This window comes from Chiroxiphia lanceolata, chromosome 14, assembly GCF_009829145.1.
Source record: "Chiroxiphia lanceolata isolate bChiLan1 chromosome 14, bChiLan1.pri, whole genome shotgun sequence".
NCBI classification, from domain to species: domain Eukaryota; kingdom Metazoa; phylum Chordata; class Aves; order Passeriformes; family Pipridae; genus Chiroxiphia; species Chiroxiphia lanceolata.
The window spans coordinates 12,874,696-12,900,933 of NC_045650.1; the positions used below are offsets into that span (position 1 = coordinate 12,874,696).

The window sequence follows — 26,238 nt, forward strand, 5'->3', positions numbered from 1 at the left end:
ATTTGAGAAGAAGTATTTTGAAGTTAGCCCGTAGCATTGTAAGTCATGTATAAAATAAGCTTTGAAAAGAAACTATGGACAAGAAAGAAGGAAAGCTATTGGGCTGTCTCACCTTCTGATGTATAGCTCTTCCCTTACTACAGTTTATCTTGCTATTTGTGATTCACAAAGCGTTCTTTACAACACCAGGAATTCCATATTTCAAACATCAAATTGCTCTACGTTAAGCTCCACAATTAACAGCTGAAATACAGGCATTAGGAGCAGTGAGGTTTTGTTACTGCAAAACCATTTAGAGACACGGTGGATGTTTGGGATGCTTGCCCCACCACACGGACAGTTGGTATTTATTTCCATAGTACAGTGTATCTTACTCGTTAATTATCAGAGAAGCATCAGCACAATCAAGATGGGTATCTACAACCTCTGGATATTGTGAACACAATCAATGAATGACTATCACTAAGATAGTTATTATACAGCCTCAAAAGGCAGCATGTATTTAAGCCAAATAAAGAGAGAGGGAGGGAGTTCTTGCCGCTGATTTCAGAATTAGAACATACAAACCCCAGATCTGCTAAAGGTAAACGTGTTGACATTCAACACGGTAAGATCACACAGTTAGTACAGAAGCAGGGACCTCATTGTGTGCCACAATCATATCCATAGCCAGTCTAAGCATGCATCAAGCTTAAAGCGTCAGTCACGAGCTACAGCTGTAAGGCATTTTAGGGCAAAAACAGCTGGAAGCAGCACAGCAGCGTTACGACTGTATGTACACACGCCTTGACTAAAGGTAGAGATTATACATCGCACAACCAGTGGAAGGAGAACACACTAAACACCCGTTTAACAGATTGCGCCTGAGGAGCGGTCAGCAACATCCTCCCGTGGGGAGCGAGCGCGGTGCCGCTGCCCCGGCAGAGCCACCTCACCCCTGCGCGCTCCGGGGATGCGGCTTTTCACGTGAGCGGCCCCGGCGCTCCCGCAGCGCCAGCGCGGAGCCGGAGCCCGAGCCCAGCGCGGCGCCGGGGCGGCCCCCGGCAGCGCCCCGCCTTTCCCCGCCGAGAGCCGCGCCCCGCGGAGAGCCGCGCACTCGGCCCCCGCCGCCCCGCTCCGACCCGGCAGCGGGCACGGGGAGCAGCTGCCGCCCGCGTCGATGGCAGCGCGGCGATGGCAGCGCGGCCGGCAGGGCGGGCAGGGCGGGCAGGGCGCCGCTCCGCGCCGACCCAGCGCCGACCCACCGCGCCCGGCGCGCCGCAACCGCGGGCGAACGAGACCCCCTATGGGCGAGCCGGGGGGCCGGTGCCTCAGCCCCGAGCGCGGCTCCGCACAAGGCATCGCCGCTGGGCGACGGCGACAGCTCCGGCTCCGGCTCCAGCTCCCCGCACCCGCGGTAGCACCGCCAGCCCGCACGGTGCCCGCACGGTGCCCGCACGGTGCCCGCACGCACCGCCCCGCAGCCAGGCAGCCGCCCGCCGGCACCCTCCGCCCGCACAGCGCACACGGAGCCGCACGTACACACCCAGTGTCAGCCACAAAAAACCCTCCGGGAGCGTCCGGCGGCTCCCGCTCCGGCGGGGCACGGCACCCCCGGGCGCGCCCCTCGCCGCACCCCGCGGAAAGCGAAGTTCGGGCGCCCGCGGCGCCGCTCCCGCCTCCCCGGCAAACTTACCGAGCGCGGCCACCGGCTGAACTTTCAGCAGCGCCCCGGCTCAGCCCCGCCGACGGCTTCGCCCATCACCTTTAGGTGCGGGTGCGGCGTCCGCGCCCCGCTCCCCGGCGGCTGCGGCGCGGGCCGATATAAATCCACATCCCCGCTGCCGGCGGCTCCCCCGCAGCCCGCCCCGGCCCCTCCGCCCCGCCGGGGGGACGCGCCGGCTCCTGCAGCCGCGGCTCGACCCGCAGCCCCGGGCGGCGGGCGGTGCGGAGCCGAGGGCGAGGGGGACGCGGGGCCGGGCTCGGCGCAGCCCCGGCGCTGCTGCCGCCGCCGCTGCTCTCCGGCGGCTGTAGTGTCAGCGGCGCCGCTCGCTCGCAGGGTGGGAATTTTTTTTTTTTCTCCTCTTTTTTTTTTTTTTTTTTCCCCCTTTTCGGCTCCTCCGCCGTTAATGAGCATGCCCGGGAGAGCCGCGCAGGCGCCTTGCCCGCCGCCGCGCCTCGAGTCGCCTCGCACCGAGCGGAGGGGCGAGGGCTGAGAGGGAGCGGGATGAGGGGGCGCGGGATGCGGGGGCGCTGGGGTGGCCGGGCTGCCCCTGCCCCGAGGGTGGAGGTGGGCAGGGCGGGAGGGAGCGGGCGGGCGGCAGGGGCTGAGCCGCCCGCGGTGGAAGCTTTGGGCAGAGTTCGGCAAGTCCACGGGAAGGTGAGGCGGCTGCGCCCGCCCGAGGGAGAGGAGCTGCCCCTGCCCCGCCGCCCGCCCCGGGGGAGAGGGGGGAAAGGGAGGAAAAAAAGCGGCGCTCTGCGTTGGGAAGGAGCGCAGAACACCTCCTTCTAAATAATTTACCTTGCTGAAGCGGAGATGCTGATAGTGGAATCAAGGCTTGGGAGAGAGATGTTGGTTTGTAGAAGGTGCTTCAACAGCTTTCACGATCTGAGCTTATTAAGGTGGGGGTCTCCTGTGGCCGCCGTTACCAGTCCTGGGTCTTGATGGAGGGGAACTTCATCTGCTGGCGATGATCTCTATATTTTCATGATCTATACACTGTGTATCCTGAAGCAGACATACAAAGGCATAAAGGTGATTACCACCTGCTCTTTCCATAACATCTAATTCTGCATCTGCAGTTATTTGTAAAGATTTTTTTTTGTGCTGAAGAGTCCAAGGAGCTGGCAAAGGTGTGCTCCTGAGGCTGGACCTGGCTCATCAGGCTGTCTCCATCCTGGTTTCTGTTCACATGCGTACTGCATACACGTATCTATCAATTCCTTAAAATCACTGCGGTTATTTACATTATTTAGCTTGTGCACTCAGCCACAGGAAAACACTGGGGAAAGAAAGTGTAATTCTCTATTGCTGTTATTTCTTTATAAGTTTCTGCATAGACCACCTAAAGTGGAGTCTTTTTTTTTTTTTTTTTTTACTCTGTACCGTGCCCCAGGACATATTTCCTTTAGACAGTTAGTTTGTGCTGTTTACAAAAGTATTTGAGAAAATGACATCTTGAAGATGCCTATATAATATCTTGCAGTGCATAAATAAAAAATAATAAATTAGGTAATGCCATCTGTTATTCTAATATACAGCTGCTATACATAACTTTTCTGTCATTTGTTCTTTGAGGCATCCCTGCCCTGAGCTCTAGCAGAAATAAAATCCATATGCCCCACCCAAAAAATCTTATTGAGTAATTTTTTTCTTGGTTCTTCAGGTAGAAACACAGATAAGGTTTTGATATTTAAAATTACTTCCCAACAATGGGATCAGTTTGTAGGGAGCAAAGGAAAAAAGAAAATTCCTTACTGAACAGCATTGCAAAGGGGATACAGGAACTGGCCCAAAATACAACTTCTTTTCCAAAACATGTATTTTAGCATCTGTAAAAGTATGAAGCAAGGGAAGTGTGTCCCCAGTTTACACAGACTGCAACACAATTCTGAAAACACTGGGAGGTTTTAGTAGTTCCAAAGTCAGCCTCTTTAAAAACAAAAAAAAGGGGGGGGGGTGGGAAGATTGGAAGAAGGATAAGGAACCAAAAAGATGATACAGTTTTCAAATCTGCTGCTTCCATGAGTGCCAGAGCACTGGCTTTGTATCTTCCTTTCTAGACCTTAGGTATTTAGTTCCATTTAGTCTACGAATTTCTTAAGACTCAATTTTACAATGAAGATGTTGGTCTAGTTCTTTGGCATGAAATCGTCTTTCATCAATATCCTGGAAATCTAAATCTACCTCTCCCTAAAGAAAGCACAGCTGTAAAGATCCAAAGGTAGATACAGAGTCCTTTAGGAAATCCATTCTGCCTTCCTTGGAGTAACTCCATGCTATGCAGCAAAAGTCATGAGCTATTGGTTATACATTACTTTCATAGGAAGCCTAGAGAGGCCCAAACAAACCAAACTATGTCTCATGAATCTTGAAGCCATTCAACAAACTTCATCATTAACTGTTTCTAAAAATTAATTATTTTAAGCCAAAACAGTCTTCTGTCAAAAGTTTGTCTCAAATTTCTGTGCCCTGGTAGGTGGAATAATTCTTCAGCAGTATAGATCAGTCATGAATTATTCTGAGCCTAAAGTAAAAAATAAATTTTTCTTTCCAGGATACACAGTTGTCTTGGTTCTTCTCTATCTGGATAGACTTTAACATTTGCTTTTTATTAGAACAAAAATTACATATCACAGATTGAACATGGAAATAACTCAAAACCAAAGAAAGAAAAAGATGGAGAATTAAGTCGATATGTTACTCATGGAAACACAAACCAAGATAACCAACCAGTCTAGATTCTGGGTTTTATGATAGTACCAAAGTCAAGTAAATATTACCCTGCTGTTAGCAGGCAAAGATTACACATTGTTATTAATTCTGCTGTTTGGAATACTATGGAATTGCCTGTTGTAGCCATTAACATATAGTAGTCATAAAATTATGGTAGCCTCATCAAAGAGAGGCATAAAGAGATGACCAGTGGAGGTGGGCATTCAATCCTACCTGTGTCTCTTCAGCAACTGCTGAAATAAATGAACCAAAGTGGATAAACTCAGCAGTGGTAAATTGTTGGCAGACGTCAAGTGGAGTGTCTGGTATAGATGGTTATTCCAGATATGCTCCCTAGTGAATTGGAGTTAGGGAAGCTTAGAAGGTCTGCTTGGAGTAATGGGCAGATACTACATATTATTCCATGAGAAAGATGTGTGAGGTGTGGAACTTCAGGTGTGTTATATGCAAGCTCTAAAAGAACTAGGAGCAGAGCTCAATCAGACATGAGACCCGTTGGATAATGAGAGTATTTTTGTAAGAAGAACTGCTCCAGTGGAAGGAACAGATACAGATATAGAGTTTTCCAAGAATCAGAACTAGTATATTTATAACTGGAAACAAGAGCCCTTAAGCACATCAAACCTAAATGTACCAAATATCAAAAGTGCATTTAGCAAACAGAGTTCTGACCCTCAGATATCTCAGCCAAGCCTGCTAAACTAGTTTAGAAGGAAGCAACAGGTAAAATATTACTAGATACGCTGATTTCAAGTGGAATTCTCTTACACATGTAGGTTTATATAGTATTGCAGCTCCCTGCACTGAAGATTTTCTCTTGTAAGTAGCAAAGAATGGTATCTCAAGTGCACAGTTGCAATACTCGTCATTGCAGCACTGATGTTAAGGACTCGTTTGACACCTTTTGGCTTCCTCAGGTTCAGAAGAGCCTCCTGAGTGAGTCATTGTCTTTAACTGGTAACTGAGTTATGCTGAAGCACTGTTTTTAAATTATTCTCATGCCTCCTGTGGGAATAGAGATCATTGCCTGCATTGCAACAATCTCTGCTGAGACCTGAGACACAGCTGCTGGTCTCACTGCTGAATAGGATCTTTTCAACTCACCTAGGGTAGGATATCAGCACACTCATCAGAGTTCTGTAAGCCATGCTTCCAAGAATGATGCTGAAAATTTCTCTTTTTTCCTCTTATTCTTTGAATCAGATGAAGTCCTTTAAAACCTCTCTGAAATTTTGGAGAATTTTCCTAGTTTACTGCTTTAGTAGAGGCAAGAAATCAGTCCAATCCCAGTGCTGACTATGCTTTCTAATGTAGTTTGCTTGAAATGTGAGCTCTGACTTCATAGAATCGTAGAATGGTTTGTGTCAGATGGGATAAATTATAAGGACATTTAAGAAATTGTCAGACTCCAAAAGGACACTGTTGAGCAAGACCTCTTGTGTATATCAACATGGGATTCCAACTGTACTCCAAAAGATTGAATTTTTTTTAAAAACTCAGGTTTACACATGATAAAACTAATGAGACTGATCCATCATTCAGAGTTTACACAGTGTTTTTGGAATGTTGCCATTTTTTAAAATGATACCTTGCATCAGTCTGATGGAGGTGCAATATGAGGGGTGGATGCAAAACATGATCAAAACAGAAGTCTAAAGGTACCCGATGTAAATTCTCTGTGATGATGCACAGATCATTACACCAACTGAAATGTAAAGGAGAATCAGGATAAGTTTTTATAACACTTATGAGTATATTATGTCATTATATATTTTTCTAGTTATGTTCCTACTGAAAAGACAATTGATACATTCCACACACGTGACACACAGGCACAGTCTTGCCCTTGGTCTGAGTCTATTCAAATTTGTAAAAGTTTAGGAAGGTGAAAGGGAGCTATGAAACACCAGTCGGAAATTTTTACTTTCTGGACAAAAAAGAAGGGGCCAGGAAGTAGGAAAAGTTGCTGTCCTATTTCCCACTCAGAGAGAGAAGCTGCATTTCGTGAAGCTAGGCTAAATACACCTGGATATAGAAAACTGGATATGAAATTGCACTCCTATATTATTACCAGTTCCTGGCAAGAGCAGGTTTTGCCCCAGACTTTTTACCAGAAACTGTGCATTGTGTAGTAGAGCTGAAAGAGAAGTAATTTTAATTTCTGATGGCATCTCTTTTTCCAGAAACTGTACTCCCAGGACCAAAAGGCTAAAGACAAGTCGATATTTTGAAAAAGAAATGAAAACTGATGTATTTTCATAGTCAACTTGGTGAAAAATATACCAGAAATAGATTTGTTTACAGAACAGTTTCTACCATGCAAAAGAACAAGGGAAACAACACTGCCTCGTAGCATGTTTGCAGGCTATGAAAAAGTAATCCAAACATGATCCTGACTCTATCTCAAGGCTCTCCATCACTGCATGGCACTGATCTCCTTTGCTCCCTTTTTCCATTTTCAAAGAAAACAGTGGTTTTTACACTGTCATGTCTCACATCCAGAAAGAACTCCTCTAAATAACTGCAAATCTTCTTTCAAAATTCACCTCTAAACTGTCTTGTTCCAAGATGCCTACCCAAAAACCTAGCAAAAGTTGGGCTGTTCGTGTGCTGTGACTGCTGTCTAACACATCGACCAAAAATGCAAGCAAGTTTCCTGGTACTTTCCCATCTACCTGCATATATCGATTATTCTAAAATTACAGCACCGAAAAATATGCATCAAATATGGTCCCTTCGTTAATATGCCATGGGGAGAACAGGGAAGCACTGCAGTTTCCATGGCTGGAGAGGGGTGTTTCTGACTGATTTTCCTATCTCATGAACACAAGGTGGTGCTGATGCTCCTGGCACCACTGCTGATTCACCACTTCCCCAGCAAGCCTCACTTGGGTGGTGGTAGCTGATGTGTAGCTGGTGTACCAGATATTTCATTTGCCTTAAATTAATTACAAGAAATACTATATATTAAGATTAAACATGTCGTTTAAAATTAAACGCTTGTTTTCTGGTTTGATAAACTGAAAAAAAAATCAATTTCCAACTGCTATAGAGAAATATATTCTTTACTATTTTGGTGTGAACCCCAAATAAAAATGGATTCTAGGTCATGACTGAAAAGGAAAAAAGCCTTAAGAGCATCCATATATTTTCAGTTCTTAGGAAAAAAATGAAGAAACTCACCCAAACTCACGTGGAAGAAACTTGCAAAATGTATAAATAAGTATACTCCTGGGTAATTGAAAAGAGCTGGAGGTTGAAAAGATTAGTTTAAATGCTTTCCTGCTCTTAGAGGGAAGTTCTTGGGTACTTCAGAAAGGTGTACCTAGGCTAGAAGATTAAAGAAACCTTTTAGTAAGAAAGATTACTATTAAAAAAAATTGTTGAAAAATATTCAATGAAAATGTTTATTCCGGAATATGAATGCATGCTAAAAGAGGTTTCAGTCTATCAACTTGCCCATTAGAGTGGAACTAAGGCAAAGCACTTTTGAAGAGAGATTAAACTTCCAAATAGCAGGGATCATTTCTTTCCTAAATGAAATAATAAACTTCTCATTGCAATGCAAGCTGACACTGAAGAAGATAAGGAATATAAAAAACAAAGGCATGTTTGACAGAGTATTTTGGATCCATTGTTTCATCAATCTCATGGTTAGCCTACAGTTTAATTTATTGCATAAGAAGGAAATCATAATAAGAATCTTTTTTCCAAATACACTGTATAGACATAAATTCCTTTCTTCCATATTTCTCTTTCAGGTTCATCTGATAAATATGTAATTATTGCGTTAGGAAGAAATTTTGACTCAGAATGCAGTGCAATATTTTTTGAGGCACTTGCAAATGAACATACTTTATGAAGAATAATCTACTCAGCCTGCTTCTCCCTTTTCCTGTTCCCTTATATTACATAATACTCCCCTGTGTTCTTGGTGCTTTTCTTCTTTCTTGTATTTTTGCTGATCTCTGTTGCTTATGTATTTGCTTTTCCCTTAGGAAAGTATACAAAACCAAGACCTAAATATCTTAATCTCTTCAGCTTAATTAGACATGAAAGTAACTCTGGCCTCATTAAGAAATGTCCTAAAGCAACAGGTAGAATGGAATAAGAGGAGTTTGAAATCTGATCCTGAGATCAGCTTGTCAGACAGTCCTAGTTATTAAAGAAACCTGGGAAATAGCTACTGTAGAGAAAAACTAAATGCTTAGTATAAATCTCAGTGGAAGAGATGACTAATTAGAGATAATTATACACAGACTTCTTGCATTAAAAGTGCTTTAAAACATAAACATTCAAATTTTACTTAGTCTCCCAAGTGCTTCCTAGGAGGCAAGGTTGCAAAAAAAATGTCTTTTAAATTATGTCAAATGCTTTTAAACCAAATGGTTTTTAAGAGGCATCTCACTGAAAATTGTGATGCCTTGAATTTTCTTGTTCACCTTCAGTTTAGTAAGAAACTGCAATAAAATTTATGACCTAAGCTAGTATTCTAATTGCCCTATAACAAAGGTAATCAAGTGTCTTGCAGGACTAATTTGTTACCGTTCTCTAGTGACTTCAAAACCTGTACCCAAAATTCATTTGATAGGAAGACACTGAACTGTCTTCAGAACTGAAATTGAAACTGTCAGAAAATTGATAGGAACATAAAACAGGATGCTGTGCTAAAAAAATGTGGGATCTAAAACAAAACAACAAACAAAATCAAACCAGAAACTCAACCCAAACAAACCTAAACAAACCTAAGAACCTACAACTTAGGACATGATCTATTAGCAAATTTCTGTAATACTTATTGAAAATTATGTAAGTTAGTGTAGAAGATTGTCAGAGATCTTCATCCTTTAGTATCACTTACGCTGGAGCAAAGAGAGAGAATTTCAAATTCTTACAGTGGAAGTCCATATTTCTTCTAGCTCTATATGTGTTATCAAAATCTATCAAATGTCTCCCATTAAAACTTCAGGTCAATACTATACTGTGAAACTTTTTAATGTGGGTTTTTTTGAGACTGTAACTTAGGACACCATAGTTTGGACAAATGTTTTTGAGAATTACATTATTATCATGTAGGTGTTCAGGAAAATTTGTATATACTGAAATCCTCTTTCTTCAAGATTCATTGAGAAGAATTAAAAGTTTTTAATCTTTTAAAATATTGTCGATTTATACAGTGCCTTTTGGAAAAACAGGAGCACACAGATATCATCCATTCATCCACGCAGATATCTGTCAGATTCTTTATCTTCTTATTTATTGCACATTCACATGAGAAGAACATGTAATGCCTCTACTAACAACCTGAACAATAGGCAGAGCGTACGCTTGGCAAGTTTGAGGAAAAAAGGCAACAGGCACACACTTGAACATGGGAAATACCAACTCAGATATTAGGAGAAAAGTTTTCCCCATGGAAATATTAGAACAGGTTGCCTAGATAGCTTATGAGTTGGGAATATTTAAACTTGAAAGGTCCAGGCTCCAAGTGGGGTTTAGACCAAAAATTTCTTGAGATCCCCTCCAGCTTATTTTATACTTCTATGATCGATCATGTTTTTCATTACACCGAAAGAAAACAGGATAAAAATACTTTCATATAAAACACTCACAGTCACTCTATTTATAACAACCTATTCCTTTTAATTGATTCAACCCATTCTTCCAACGAGATAATAGTACTGAATAGCCACAGAAAATGCAAACATTTTTTCAGCACTCCACCTAAATTTCGAAAAGTAGAGTTTACATCATTATTGTTCTTCCAGCCCATTACTGTCTTCTAGTTAGGGTCATTTCTACCAGCTTATATTGAAAATCAGTGACACTGAGTAGGTAAAGAACTTGTCATAACAATAGCGAAAGTTTAATCACTGTGAAAACCTTTAGAAGGAGGAGTTCCTTAACTACACAAATCTCAGTTTTATGACTAGAATTCACACTTTGCTACTAGGCATGCCAATAGTTCGAAGCTAGTAATAGCACGTGTACAAAGTTAATATTCTCACTATTTATCTTATTTTCACTTGCTTACCATCAGAACATACTGACAGTGATGATGGGGATAGAGAGTCAACTAAAGCAAAGAGTGTGGACACCCGTGATCACAGAAAACACATTGTAGTGCAAGTAAATACTGCATGTGGCTACAAAAATGTCAGGAAAACGCAATGAATTTGCAAGATTTGTCTTGCCAGTAAAAGGTGGAATAAGTAGAATATTGTGGCCACTTTTGTTCTATGTTCAACTGTTTTCTTAAGCAGAAAAGAATCTTTTTTGAGACAGTCTTTAGGACAGAATGGAATTAGACAGCTATTATTTATCAGACAGACAGTAATAATCTGTAATTGGAAGGTATCTGACTCTGACAGTGTTCTAGCACATAATTACAAAAATTACAAAAATATTCTCATAATTATTAATGCAGTTTGAGGGTACCAGTTGCAGAAGGCTGGATCCCCCATCCCATAGTACATTTTTAACTAAAAGTAATATGATGAAAATGTTAGTATTCAAGCCTGCTAGCTCTTCTCTGCTAATTTACATTTATATTCTTAATGTCTCGATCGAGCCTAGGGAAATTTAAAACTCTATTTCATTTATGCTAACTTCTACAGAAATCCCAATATGCACAGAAGTTCCTAGATTGCAAGGCTAGTTAGATGAGAATGAAGAAGCTAAACGTAATTGCTGGGTGGTTATGATAGTTAAATATGTACTGTCAGTTTTGACTCTTGAAATCCCTATAGACATAAACCTACTGTTCTAAAAGATATGAAGTAGCAGAGTAATGACTTAAAATATCTGTAAAACAAACAGTGTGAGTTTACAGTGTTTCTGCAGATACATTTGAAATTGTTACAGAACAACAACACTGTGTTTGGCTTTTTCAGGAGAAGTTTCTTTGAAGAGTTAGATAATTTGATCTCTCCTTTTTTCAGCTTTTGAATGGATTGCAAATTACAAATACATGTGCAGCCATTTTAACAGTCCAGATTGGGTCGTGTTCTGACAGGCTTTTGTGAAGTGCTGCAGTTTTACAATGCTCATGCAGCATTAATGTGCACCCATTTACTGGCTGTCATCAGCTCCGAGCAGAAGATTCTGATGCAACTTCTTTAAAAATAACCCATTAAGAAATCTGGATGCAGAAATCTTGGTCACCTGCAGGAATTCCTCCGTACATATATATATATATTTGTGTGTGTGTGTGTGTGTATATATACACACACACACACATCACTGACTGGGCAATGATGGGCTTAGGATGAGTAAGAGTTGATAATTTTGTTACACAGTGATTTAGTTCCCTAAGTCTGCCTGCAATTTCTGCCAGGCACGTTACTCCACACCTGAAGTTCTGACCTGCCTCAACCCTATGGAAGCTCTGTAATGCATATCCATTAAAAAATAAATAAAGCATATTTGGTTTAAGTGATCAGAAAATTCTGTTCATATCCACCTTGCACAGGTAAAACTCCACCAGTATGAGACAGTAGAGAATCAGATTGAGAATAAATAAATTAAAAATGATTATGAAATATGCATGGGGCATTTACATAAAACCATATTTTCTGCAAGGTAATCTCTTATGGAATTTATAATACACTATATCACCAAAGAGAGAAACTGGAGAAAAGGTTAATAGCTGGACTAATTATAAATCCAGATATCTATAATTCAGCCTCCTAAACATCATCACACTCTTGCACTTTGTATGAGAAGTTATAAGGGAAATACTCTTTTGGAACATATTAGTCTTTTCTGTTATATTTATTAGCATACTAGCATTTAATTCATTATTTGTAGGTTTCTAACACACATCTCATTTGTTTGATACATGGTTTTTATCAGTAGTTCTTTGTGGACAAGCAAATACTTCAAGAAAGCAGAATACAATGTAAATCTGCAATAGCCTTTGGGAAGATGTATTAAGTATGTAAACCTGACTAAATAACATGTGAAGATATGGGACAGTATGTCTACATATGCTACACTTGAGGTAAATTTTAATGTTTCTGTTATCCATCCTAACTGCAAAATCTTTAATTTTAATTTTCACTGAACAGCTATGGATAAGAAACCCCATCACTCTAATGTGAATGGAAACAAAAGTACCAGGGGGTTCTCTCATGGTTCTTTCACCTAAGGCTTCATGTTTCTATATTGGATGGGAAGAGGAGAATCAGTTTGAAAAAAGTCTAACATAATATTTGGTATAAAAACTAATGACTGGATGAAAGGTCTGTTTATAAATGAGTGAATTTTGTGCAATTAAGATGTTTGCAAACTGATAAGCCCACATATGTGTGTGTGTATATATATACAAAAATAATAGGAAGCTGTAACATCATGTAGAATTATTACTACACATCTTGTGGTCTACTAATGGAAAGTACATATAGTATAGCAACTCCTATAGCTTTGAATTGTAGAATTTGGGAAGATGAGACCTTAAGCCCATGCACTATTTAAAAGAAGCTAATATCTGGCTGTGGAAATGCGTAGGAAAGGTTTCTGGTGTGAGAATAAATCAGATTTGCCAATCTAAGTAGAAAGATGTAGAAATACTATGAGTCATGAGTAGAAATAATAATGACATATAGGCAGAGTTGAAAGATAAATGGAAAAGTGCAGTAATACTGCACTGTGCTTTGCCATGTGACATAGCTAAACAGTGTGTATCTGGGCAAATTTTTACAGCTGAAGATTATAATGCTCAGGTTTAAATGCATTATTTTTTCCCTCTTTCAAAGATCTTGCTTTACTATAACTGCCACAATTCTCAATTGTTTGATAATTTTACATGAGTTGTCACAGAAAGGTAATTTTTTTTCAAAGACCTCATCAGAGATAAATATTCTTTTGCTAGATAACCTATCAAACCCAGAAGAGCGATAATGGAGAACAAAAAATTACAGACCTTTTTTTATTCTCAAAACTAGTAAAAGTGACAACTAGCCAAACCTCTCATAACTGCAAATAAATGCAATGGCTTTCAACCTTTTGGATTCACTGCTGATACTCTTTCTGAATTCTGTTCCCTCAGTCCTTGCTGGAGATAAAGACAGGAGGACCAGAACTGGTGGCATGTGAGGGCAAAGGAGTTACTGCAGTGAGTTCTGCTGGAGTCAATTTTTGCAAAGGGGAAATAGAAAAAAAGTCTGACCCACCTCACAGGTACTGCTTTGTTAGTGACTGATGATGGGGGTTCAGGCAAGTTAAGACTTGTATGTCACTGTTTGGGAATCACTAACTTAGGAATCAAGCACCAACTCAGATCTCTTCAAATTTAGTTCTACTCCCAGTTTGCAACTAGACCATGTGCCAAACCTCATTTTTTCATCTGTTAGAACAACACTGACCTTTACAAAGAACATTGGTCTCTGTTAATGAAAATTATGTCATGAGAGTGAGAGAAGTCTCTATTGTTATTGTGTGGAAGAACAGAAGAGAAAAACTTCATAGCTAATAACTTCACAAATGTAGAAAATAACTTTTGATATTGAGCTGCATGAAAATCTGTAAATAATGTTTAGTGTAAGGACTCCTTTAAACCAATATACAATTCTTTTTAAAAGCAATTGACAGTAATCTATTTTCGAGAAATTCAAATTTTTACTTTCAAATGTGACAAAAAAACTCGTCAAAAACCAGTCAAACAAAACCAAACTTTGCTTCGGTTGATAATCTCAAACAGGCCTCCTGTAAATACAAGCACTAAATCTTTATCTCATTACCTCTTTCCTTGTTAGAAGCTAAATGATACTTCTTTCCATTGTAAGAGGAATGAAGAGTATGCATTTTCTGAGCTGCTGAAGCTTGTTATTGAAATTAAGCTTTATGACACTGCTGTTTTCCATACTTGGACCCAGTCTATTGGATTTGTGCGGCTGCTTCCAGAAACAAGAAGGGCAAATGTCAATGCATTTTCAAAAGTAAAGGCAAGGAACAGGTTGTTAAATGGGCTGAGTTAAGCAATCTCCTCGAAAGGACACCTACTAATAAAAGTGGTATTGTGGAAGAGCTTGTCCTAATGTGCTCCTCTGTTTCTGTGACAGCACAGTCCAAGCTCGACAATGTCATTTCCTTTTACATTTAATACCTTTGCATCTCTGTGGTTTTCAGTAAGATTGATTCCTTTAGAAAGGCTGGATGGCAAGGAACATCTCAACCCCTTCACTCATCTTTACATAAAAGAATGTGTATTTCAGCGTTTATGAAGTGGTGAGAAAGTACTGCTTCTATTTTCCAAAGAATTCTTGTCAATTTTCCTTTCCATGTGTTATAAACCATATTGATGTGAATGCCTTCTGAAGTTACTCAGTCAAAAAAGTAATTCATTTCAGTAGAACGATTTCGGAGGCACATCACTGCCCTGTAGACTTTCATCATATTCCTTTCTTCACATGAAAAATGAGTACATTTCTAAACCACAATTTTAAATATTGAATAAGGCTACTGATATCAATAAGTTTGATTATTCAAGACATAAGCTTACAAAGTGTTGAACACTATTATTATCAAGGTACAAAGCAAGAGTGTGCAGCCTTTTCAATGAAACATGCAGCACTTTGGAGGATTGAACCCTAAAGAAAGAGGATTAACAGTTTACAGGAATTAATGTAGAGACAGAAGCCAAGATATTACATAAGCCCAATATCTGGCCTTTTAGGTTATTTAGATATCTTAATTTAGAAAGATATATTTAATTTAGATTAAAAATGCACTCAAGCATAAATCAATAATTTTTATCAATTTAGTCATGTATCACATCTATTTCATAATGTTCATATTCCCTTGGATCAAGGAGTTGGCAGCTCTGGATATTTAACACTTCATTAACACACAGTATTAGCGTGTAATAACAGGTTATACTGACAACAATATGCACTTTGCAATTTGACAACATTTGTTTAGAATTAGCAACAGAGGCTGAGCTTGGAAACAATTACATTATAGATGGCATGGCAGGGAAACCCAGATTTTTTTGTACTTTATTAATAAATAAATGTATGTAATTTAGAGTCCTGAAGAGCTTATATGTTACCTTCATATTTTTACATAAATGCTGTGGAAGTAGATGACAATGGAAATTAGATATATGATTACAGCCCCAGTTGCCTCTGCAGTCTGTATTTTACTGTTGCTAGTTCTAGAGAAAAAAAAAGAGTTTAGTTCTGTATCCACTCAGTTTTCCAGTCGAGGTTTTTCTTTAAAAGTCAAATGAAATTCTGATGGGGAATGGGCACATATTTATCTTTCTGCTGTATATGTATCATCTTGGTGTGTTAATGTTATAACTAAAAAATAAGTCATATTTGTTGAGCACTTTGATAAATGACGAATGCACTTGTTCGTAAATTAGTATTTCTGTTCTGGAAGTTGATTTTAACATACTTAGTATATGTTTTGATTCTTACAGCTCTTTATCTGCTTCTTTATTTCAGTAAAGTTTTTTTCTTCAAGGATTACAAGCTTTGAGATGGACGATTTGCCTAGGGTATTCTGATTCATCTTATTCTAGCGTGTTTTCCTACTCAGATAGTTGTCATGAATTTAAAATTTGTTTTCTTTTCATCAAGAGCTTTTTCTTTCCATGAGGTATAATTTTATTTACTTTTTGCTTTTCTTTTGCCCTTTCTTTCTGGTTCTTTTTGATAACTTATTTAAAGGAAGCAACATTTTATTTAATACTGTTGTAAACCATCACTGAATGTATTACTACAGTGTAAATTATTCCACTTTCATGAAACACTAGAGGAATTGTAATCATACAGATTCTGTAAAGCCAATGGAATAAATTGATTGAATGACAGAAAACAATATCCTCTCATTTCACTAATATAGAGCCTACAAATTAGATACAAAACATCTGTAAGCAGTGATGAGCCTTGTTTGCAGGTAAGTACTTAAGGGACAATAGAAAGCAGGTAAATCTCTGAAAACCTCATTTTAAATTGTTTGCCTGGGCTGGTTTATGCTTTATTTGGAGTTGCTTCAATTTGTATATCTGAGAAAGTAAGACACTGAAAAGTGGTTCCTTAAATAACACTGTGGCATTTTATATCTTGCCACAGTGATTCCAGACTATGCTACTTTACTCTAAAAATTGAAAAACAAATAGTGCCTGTTTGTCAGGGTCAAAATTAATTTTGAGGTCCAAAGATCAAGGTCTCAAAACATCATAATCTAGTCAAAGATTGTCAAATAAGAAAATTACATAATTTATTTTTTTATAATCCTACTGCTTTAAAATTATATGACCAATTTTATCTCCCCTTAAGGAACATATAGAGAAGAAAATATTTTGTAATTAAAAAGTTTAAGGTAGGGTCTGGCTTTTTATGTTCCTAATGTGAGAAGTACTAAGGATCTACTTCAGCAGGAAACTGCAGAACAGCAAATGAAGGCCCAAGTTTAGAGAAGAGATTATAAGACTGTCTTTGTATCTTGGATTTTCATCCTCTGAGTTTCTTTATTTTGCCTTGAATTGTGGCCTTTGTGTAGCTCTCCAGTTATGAATTAACTGCAATTGGAAAGAATTCATCAAGAATCAACAATTACATTTCTAATCCAATATACAGAATAAAATTCGGTTCAGTCTCCAGTTTTTTTGGCCTAACTGGGAGAAACACAGCAAGAAAGTTATTTTTGTCACTGAAATATGCACAGGGAGCAGTATTGCTGAGTAAGCAAACATCAAATTTGTAATGACCTGGATACGCTCCTAGATTGATAAACGGTGCATAATAAACTGTACAGCTCACCAAAACAATGGTGACTTTTTAAGTCACATTCTTGCATGTGTCACAGTTTCCCTTTAGCTTTTGAACAAAAGTTTGTCTTGCAGTTTGCATTCCTCTTGAAAAATAATGCTGACCTGCAGTATCCTCAGAACAGATACATTTAACCTGTGTACTACTCGTGCTTTCTGCTGCTGCTGAGGATCTACAGTAGCTCTGTTCTCTACAAGTCTAAGTAATATTTACTCCATATTTTCAAAGGGTTCCTCTATCTGGTATGATATACAAAAGAAAAGGCATAACAAGCAAAGGTTTATAATGGCAGCTATCCATAGGAAAATATATGCTGTTTTATTCTTTAATTTTCTACAGGTGTTGATCTGCTCATTACAAGATTTCTTACTATTATTCTCTGAGAGCTGTTTAAAGAAGACATCCACAAGCTGATAAAATCCATTACCACGTAGAATGAGACTCTCAATAGTGTGTCTTTAGGTTTTTAGGCTACATCAGTATAGGAAATCAGTACAAAAAAGAAAAAAAAAAGAGTCCCCTTCTTCCTAAGGGTGAACATTGATTCTCATCTTTGATCGTGAGAGCATGTTTCAGTTTATGGTTGGGAGATAGGCTCATTTTCTTTTAGTCCTGATAGAAGCTATCCATCTCTGCTCTGGGAGCCACACATCTGCACCTTCAGACAGAATGCTCTGTCAATTGGTTAAGGCAGCTGTGATGGAAATTTTTATCCAGAGGACATTTCAAATACAGAGAAGCAGCACCATGCTGACACCAGACATAAGTGCGACTGAAGCCATGCAGCTGGCATAACCAGTGTGCCTTCCACTACCTCTGACCATGGCAAGACAACAGCTCAGATAACAACAGTCCTGTCCATAAAAGCTGCTTCTCAGAGTTGAAATGGACTGCATTTATATTCTTTTTCTACTGTGTGGTAGAAGAATAATTGACCTGTAAATAAAATAGTTTGGATTGTACCGTGCAGAGACAATTAGTGATCTTCAGCAATAGTCAAAAAACATGTAATTCTATTTGCAGGTACCTCAGCTGAGCACAGCCTACTGCATCACAGCAATGCTTGATGATGTAGATTTCCACATCATTAATAGCAGAGTAACTACTATTAAGTGAAGGCTTAATTAGCAGCTTTGAGAAGGAGGCAAGTATATAAAAAGGGACAGTGAGAAACTTTATCCTGTTTTTTAAATAATGACACTTGAAGGTCATGGCATTGTAGCACTGAGAAAACTCCAATGCCACGTCTGCTCCCCAAGCAAGCACACCTTCTGGTGCTGTGAATACAGGCTTCCCACAGTACTAAAATTTTAGATTACTATATCATCTGAGATATGCTTCAATCTATAAATATAAATAAGTCCTTTAGCTTGATATAGCACCAATGAATATTGAGAAGTGAATATCTTTCCATTACTATACTCAGTTTATTCCTTTTTGTTATCTAAGAATTCTGATCTGTGGTCCTTTGCCATTGCTGAATGGATGTTCCAGTATTCACAGCATTTTGATAACTCGTAGTTTAAAATCTGTTACATCTATTTCTCCCCCCCACCTAAATTTGTCCTCCGCATGGAAAATATAACACTGCAACCCTGAGTTAAAAGTTGAACATATTGAATTGCTGTTTTGCAGCGATATATTTTCACAGCGTTACCTGTGGTTGGCCTATGAGTCAGCCCAAATTAAGGCCCCCTTTTGCTGTGCACTGAGCACAGTAGAAGAGTATCTTGGGACTTAAGACAATCTCAAGAGAACCCCACATACACGTATGAGATGTACAACTAACATACCATTTCATATCTTGTTTTGTATTTCTTGTTTAGAGAAGTGGATCTCTATGGATAGACATGAAAATCACACGACTGACAAGATTCAGCACAGGACACATACAGTGGAATCTGCACCCCCTTCCCTGCTATCATTCCACCTACACCTCCACATTCTCTCTCATGTGCTTTCTCACCTCTCGCCCATCCCAGCAGCCCACACAATGTGTTTCACAGATCACTAACATGGAAGCAAGATGAAGATGTCCTCACGTGCAAAAAACCCCCATGTGCAACCTGTGCTGCAGCACGTGCTTTAGCCTCTCTCCCACACCCTCTCAGCCATGTCTTTCCATCCATCAGATCACAAGATATTTCAGAGACTGTGCTGCAGTGTATAATCCAATGGCTAATATGCTTCCATTTGATTCAATGATTTTGGAAGGTGCAGGATTTGGTCACAACTGTTCATTAGATTCCAACTTTACAATACTAAAAATGTCAGCTGTACAGAAGAGGTTACAGAGAAACAATGAATGACTTGATTAGTTTTCAAACTATTTGAAAAATTACGATTCCACTAACACCTCTTAATCTGCATATCAGTTTTTTCTAGAAGCCTTCAGGTTTTGCTGATATCAGGAGGACAAGATGAAGAACACTCAATATCAGGAAAATTTCTGTAAAACAGACTGATCTTAAGGATATTTCACAAAGGCAAAAAGTAGTTTATTTTTTCATACATTGTCTGAATACAGAATGTTCTGTTAAAGACACTTATTTTGAGTCCAACTCACAATAGCTCAGATAGGCTATCGGAGACTTACCTTTATTTATTTTATTCAACTACACCTCAACATTATCTTACTTTATCCTTAGCTGACTGCAAGTTTTCTGTATTCTTTTTAACTCCATCTGTCTACTAATAGTGTCATGTCTGTTTTCAAGTCTTGAAGCTTACTGTTAATGGAGAATTTTTCTGACCATTCTGTACAGTATTTTCCATTTAAGTGGTAATGCTATTGATCTAAGAATTTCCATCATGCACTAAAAAGTATTACTGGTATAGATTTCTGTTTCTTTATAAAGATCCATAATAATGTGCCAAAAAATTCTCACAGTCATGGAAAAATTACACGACCGTGTTCCTTTACCAAAAGAGAAAGTCATTCTAGAAGTGCTAAAGTAACACAAGTTATAAGAAATCTTATTAAAATATTACTGAAGTATTAGTACAAGAGTTTAAATAGGCTGTGAGTAGCTATTCTAAGAAATAACTAAGGGATATTTTTAGACACCCAGCCCTCTAAGCTGGAGTTTTAAAAACTCATGTCACATAAAATTAATAATCTTGTATTATAAAATTTTTTAGTAATAATGAGAAACAGGAAATAGGGTGTGCACACTCTTTCCATTTAATCCCAGTATGCCAAAAGGGAATTTTACATTAAAGTTTTCAAAAGATATCCGGAATTTAAACTAGATGCAGAGCTTTTATGCCATTTGAGAATAAATGCAAGATGTATATAATGATTTGTTTGAGGCCAGTTGTAACAGTAAAATGTACTAAAATTTGCATTACAGGAATATCAGTGAAGTTTCAGTGGGGACAAACCCAAAGTGTGGATTCTCCTTAGGGTTCTGCCATGGAGATATAAGACATCAAACCACCAAATGGAATAAGGTGTCATGTCTATTCTTAACTTTTAAGGATACCACTAAGGTTTGGCCACTATCTGGGGAACACAACAGTGAATGGCATAGGAATCAGCACATACCAGGGTCTCATTATTTCATATTTCAAAAGAATATAAAAGAAAATCAATGAGTGGAAACACAGATTTCTCAACTTTTTATGGTGGAAAACCACACATAGAAATCTAATTCAACTCTGAGTGTCAGGCTTAACTTTGAATTACCTGATTTTGGCCAAATGTGTCACAACTTTAATGTTATTTAAATGTAGAGGTTTTTGTCTGTGAATGTTAGCAAAGCCCTTGCTGCTTTAGATAAGCAGATGACATTCCATTCCTCTTCGTTTCCCTCATTAAAACAAAGAAGTTGAATATTAATGAGTGTGGAGAATTATGTTGTCATGCATGTTAGTCTAGAAAATATAAATTCATCTCATAAAAAAGTCAAAGGATCAAAGAAGGTTTTTACTGTTAATTGGAAACAAAGTGTCAACGGTGTCCTGATTTAAAGGGCACTCAAGGATGATAAAGGAGGGTTGGTTTTTGATTGTTTTTTTGTTTTTTGTTTTTTTTCCAAACAGGAACCATAATTAAGGTAGAAGTGGAGTTATTAGTACTTCTTTACTAAAATCCTTTTCATTGCCTGTGGCATTCAATGTGGTATTCCCAATGCTCAAAGTAATATTAAAAATAAAAAATATAATATTGCAAATATACTTCAAAATTAATAAAAGTGGTATTTTTATAGCCAAAAGCATGTTGCTTTTAAATCTACACATTTAATGCAACTAGTATGCTTCCATTGTTCTTTTGATAAGTAAGCTTAAAAATAGCACATTTAGCTTTTGGCTAATTAATAGACAGAAAATAACAGAGGATCACCTCCCTATTTTGGATTCCTGTGCTCAGCCCTAATTGCAGCAGTAAAAATTAAGTCTGTGTTTGCTTAACAAGCCTAGAAATGCCAAATTTCTTGCATACACACATCCTCACAGCAGAACAACTGACTGAGGGAACAATTCCATGTTAATGTTTTTTTAATTAAATATACAAACTGTAAACTCTAAGGGACAGATCTCTCACTTTTCTGATGAGAGAACCTCTGTGCCTTTACCAAATGTAAGGTCATTACTCTGGGTTTCTTTAACATTGCTTGGTTGCAGCAGTCTTCAGATAAATCTTACAAAAGGCTCTTATTCTTTACTGTAGTGACATTACATGTTAATTCTTATTCCCATATGAACAGAAATTTGCTGGAAAAAGTTGAAAACCTATTCTTTACATTTACCCTAAGGAGACAGTGCTGAAGTCAAGTGGATATTGGCAAAATTATATGAAACCTTACTGGTCTTTTTAATATCATCTCAAATATAAAGCTTAAAAGATTGCAAAGTCATATAATTTGGTCAATCAATTAAAATGCTCTAATATGTAAATATTAACAAGGCAAAATCCAAACAAAAATATCCTGTATGCTCCTCCACATGCATCAGCTGAAATATTATGAGAATAAATTAATACCATTTTATCAGTATTCTATTTTACTAGAAGACCTGCTAATAACACTAACAAATAATTACAAGTAAAAGAAATAGAACAGAATAGAAATAGAATAGAATAAAAATACAAAAACAGCATAGAAATATTGTATTACAAATCATTACTGCTTAGAACAGAGTTGTATGAACTTTTTTTTCAGTAGTAATAGAATTTACATGATTACAACTGCAGTGGGTGTCATTAAAATTTTAACACTTGCCACCTTTTGTCATTGTAATTCTGCATATATTCAGGGGCAGTGAATTTGGAGGTCTTATAGCATCTGCTGCTTCTATATAAGTTGCAAATTATATTTCATTATAAAATAATTTGAATGTTCTGCTGATAGGATTATTCAGCTGCCTGAATTTGCTGTCATCATTTTTCTTTGAACAGAGATCCTCTGGGGCAAAGTCACCCCAAGAGGCTATTCCATCACTATTGTTCCAACCCAAGAAATTTGGTTTTGATTTTTTTGTTTCAAGTCCATTCCATTAAGCTTGCAAAATGGTAAGTCAGTGAAAAAAATTCCTTCTTCAAAATACTTTAAGGGAATATTTTAGGATGTATATGAGCAATCACCCCTTCATCTAATAGGTAAGCTGTAGACAGGAGTTAATTGCTCAGCTCTCATAGAGGGGACTTTTTTGTGAATCCTTGGGTGGGGAATACCCCTGTGCTTTTAAAGCCATCCAACAAGAGTCATTAATTCCAGCATGACATGAAGCAAAATCTAACGTGGTTTCAGATTGGTGAGGAATTAATTATTTTTTCTCCTCACCACTTGAGATAGAGAATCATGGAACCATTTAGGTTGGAAAAGACCCTTAAGATCACTGAGTCCGTAGTAAAACACGAAGGGCAAATCCAAACTGGAGAGCTTAGGGCATCCATGCTCAGGAGCAGAAGCTTTTAGGCTTCACTTTCAGAGTGAGAACTGCTGGACCTGCAGTCAGGGAGGAAGCAGAGTAGCTCACTGGGCTCAGGCTGAGCCAGGGCAATGCCAGGGAGACGTGGGTGCTCAAGCAGCATCATTCCAGCTGAGCAACCTGCATTGCCATGTGAGAGAGGAGACAGAAACACCAGCTTTCTGCATGGATTGCCATGTTACATCTACATGTGTTAGTATCCCAGTAGGTTTATCTGTCTACATGGTAACCAAGGCTTCAGCACTAATGTCTAATCATGCTAGGACTTACAAACGCTCTGACTTCTCCAGGAGGGCCCTGATATCTAGTACCAAGAGTGCCAGCCTAGCTACAGTTCTCTGCTGAAAAGATTTTAAAAGTTTAGACACCAAAATAGCATAAATGTGCTTTTCTATTAAGCTCCAGCAAAAAGATTAATAAGATAGTTTTTAGCTGAACAAGAATGTTACATTAACTTGTTCAGTTACTGCTTTCATATGTTTGCTTAGATTTAAATACATAATTCACAGGATCAGTGTAGTCAGAAATATAAAAGGTCTGTTTAGGTCACCTAGTCTGTCTTTGCCAGCACAGCATTATTTTCATCACTGTATTGTCCATTTTCTGTTTAAACCTTGATAATCTGTAAGTCATGTAAGGATAATAAACTGAGTGTTTAGCAGAAATGTTATTTGCAGATGATAATCACAAGCCAAGGAAAAGCAACACTGCAATACATGCTAAATTTATGGATTTGTTTTTGAACATTGCAAAATGGCTATAGCTATTGGTGTTGAGCTATCAGTGAAGTCAAGCATCTCACAAGTATAACATTAACAGCTTTTAAAAAACAGGAATTCCCAAATATGCTACTAAACCACAAAGAGGCAACATTTTTGATACAGGTGAGGAAGACAACAGGCCTAGAAAATGCTGAGAGCTGCCACTTAGGCTGAAGTGAACCAGAACAAATAGCTATGACTTGTAAAAAGTCTGAACTGCTTCCAAAAAAATGTTAGCAGATACCACAGGCTTCCTAAAAGGACTCAGAAAACCATAAACCTTTTTTATCTGTCTAGTTTTAAATATTATTTGTGTGTGTATATGTATATAAAAGTATATATATATTTAAATGACTTTTCTTATTATGAAGGAAACATTCAGTTTGGAATCCAATCTTAATAGAATGTTTTCTGTTAAATCTGAAAAGTCTGAAACAAATGCCTTGGAGCTTTTCACACTTGCTTAATTCAGCAAAGACTTTGGAACTTAATGAGAACAATTAAAACATCAATATGGTCAATAATTGTACTTCAGAGCATTTTCACAGAGACCTCTGACTACTAAGGTTGTCTGCAGTCTGAAAGAGTGACAACTTCTAGAGGGAGGAAGACCAAAAAATGTGCTACCTAAACAAAAGTGCTGGGACAACATAGGCTGTGTAGAATATAGATTTTAAATTCCGACAACTCAATCACTAAAGACTGAAATTAAAAGGCTTAAAGAAATTGAAAGAAGGGACACCTTTCCCAACATCCAAAATCCCTTGTCAGAGTCAGCTGTCTCTAGGCTCTAGCCAGCTGTCAAAGGCTCCAGCTACAGATTTTAAGCTTTTATCTATCTTTTTGGAAACAAACAACTCCCCAGTTCTCTGTGGAGTACTCTAATTAATGAAAGCTCATGCATTTATTCTGCATAGTATATAAACCTACTCACAAAACAAAGCAGAACAAGGTTCATCACATCACTCTCAGTCTGATATTTCCATCACTGGAAAGCAGGAAAGGTAAGATCACTTGGCAGATTTAGGGCATGGGATTGACAGTCAAGGAGGGGCCCAGGGGCACAAAGAGCTTGGGCAGTTTCTGTCTTTGGAGGTTTTCAAGACCCCACAATGACAAGCCCTGAGCTGGACCTTCAAACTGGCCTTCCTTTGGAGGGAAGCTGGACGGTGTGTGACCTCCTGAGCAACCTTTGAACCTGACCCTTCCTGCGACCCTTTCACTTGTCTCCATGCTCAAACTGGTTTTAAAACAAGAACTACCCATACAACAAAGAATAATTAAGATGAGTGATAAGTAGACTCAGTTATCAAGGTTTAATATAACTCAGATGTTGCCTGAATACCCTCTTGAACAGCTTTGATCACCCTCCCTTTTCTAGAAGTCTCTTCACTTTATGATTATAAAGTCCGTCAAGATGAAAAGCACTCCATGAATGGCATGTATATTCATTTTTCCTGGATTTTTAACCTACTTGAGGGATCAACAAAGACACAGTTTACTTTCATGACAGTTACCTGTTAATTTTGTTCTGCCTTGTGGAAACATGCAGCTAATCTGAATGTACCGTGGTGATTTATTTTCTTGTTTCATCACGTCAGACACCTCTCCCCTATTAATTCAGGACATTAAAATCTATGCCAGCATGCAAGGGATTCAGAAATACTCCACTACTTATTTTATGTGTAAATCTACAATTTGAGGTTAAACTAAACAACCAGAGCAAAAAGACTCCATGATACAGAATTAGTATGCAACAGTAATCAGGTTTGTAACCAGGATTATGACCAGAGATTATAAGGATTTTTAAAAAATATATAAGAATATAGATTTTCCTCCAATGAATCTTAAATAAATACTAATGCAATCTCATTTATTTTAAGTTTAGGCTATCATTTTCCTTTCAGTTTATAAAGAAAACATTTGAGAGTATGCATTTTCTTCTCTGCCAGTCTTTCTTTGAATTATTAGTGTATTAGATTTATCAGCATCAGTTGTTCTAATAATTAGGGAACAATTTGAGGCATTACACAATGAATGCAACAGTGAGATTGCAGCCTAAAGAATGCAAAATTTCCCTTCTGAAAATATGCCTCGTTCCCATAGACAAACGGTATCTAAATTTGGATATCCCGCCAAAAAGGCTAGATTTGTAAAGGTAGTGGAATAATTTTCCCCCCACTACATGAAAGGCATCCAACAGTATGTGGTCCATAACAGCACAATGCTACATTTGATAGAAACAACAGGGAAAACTAAGTTGTGCATATTGGAATTTGATGAACATATTTAGCTTAACAGAGCTTTAGTAATGAAAAGTTCGAGGGGATCT

At 38.4% G+C, this 26,238-nt stretch overlaps 1 protein-coding gene across 1 annotated transcript in view; it reads right to left on the reverse strand.

Annotated features, from left to right (window-relative positions):
- TENM1 (teneurin transmembrane protein 1) overlaps nucleotides 1-26,238 on the reverse strand; it is a 761,012-nt gene that overhangs the window by 307,279 nt on the left and 427,495 nt on the right. Inside the window, 1 exon segment of the mRNA XM_032701921.1 lies at nucleotides 2,501-2,707. The gene's annotated coding sequence lies outside the window, so the exon portion shown is untranslated.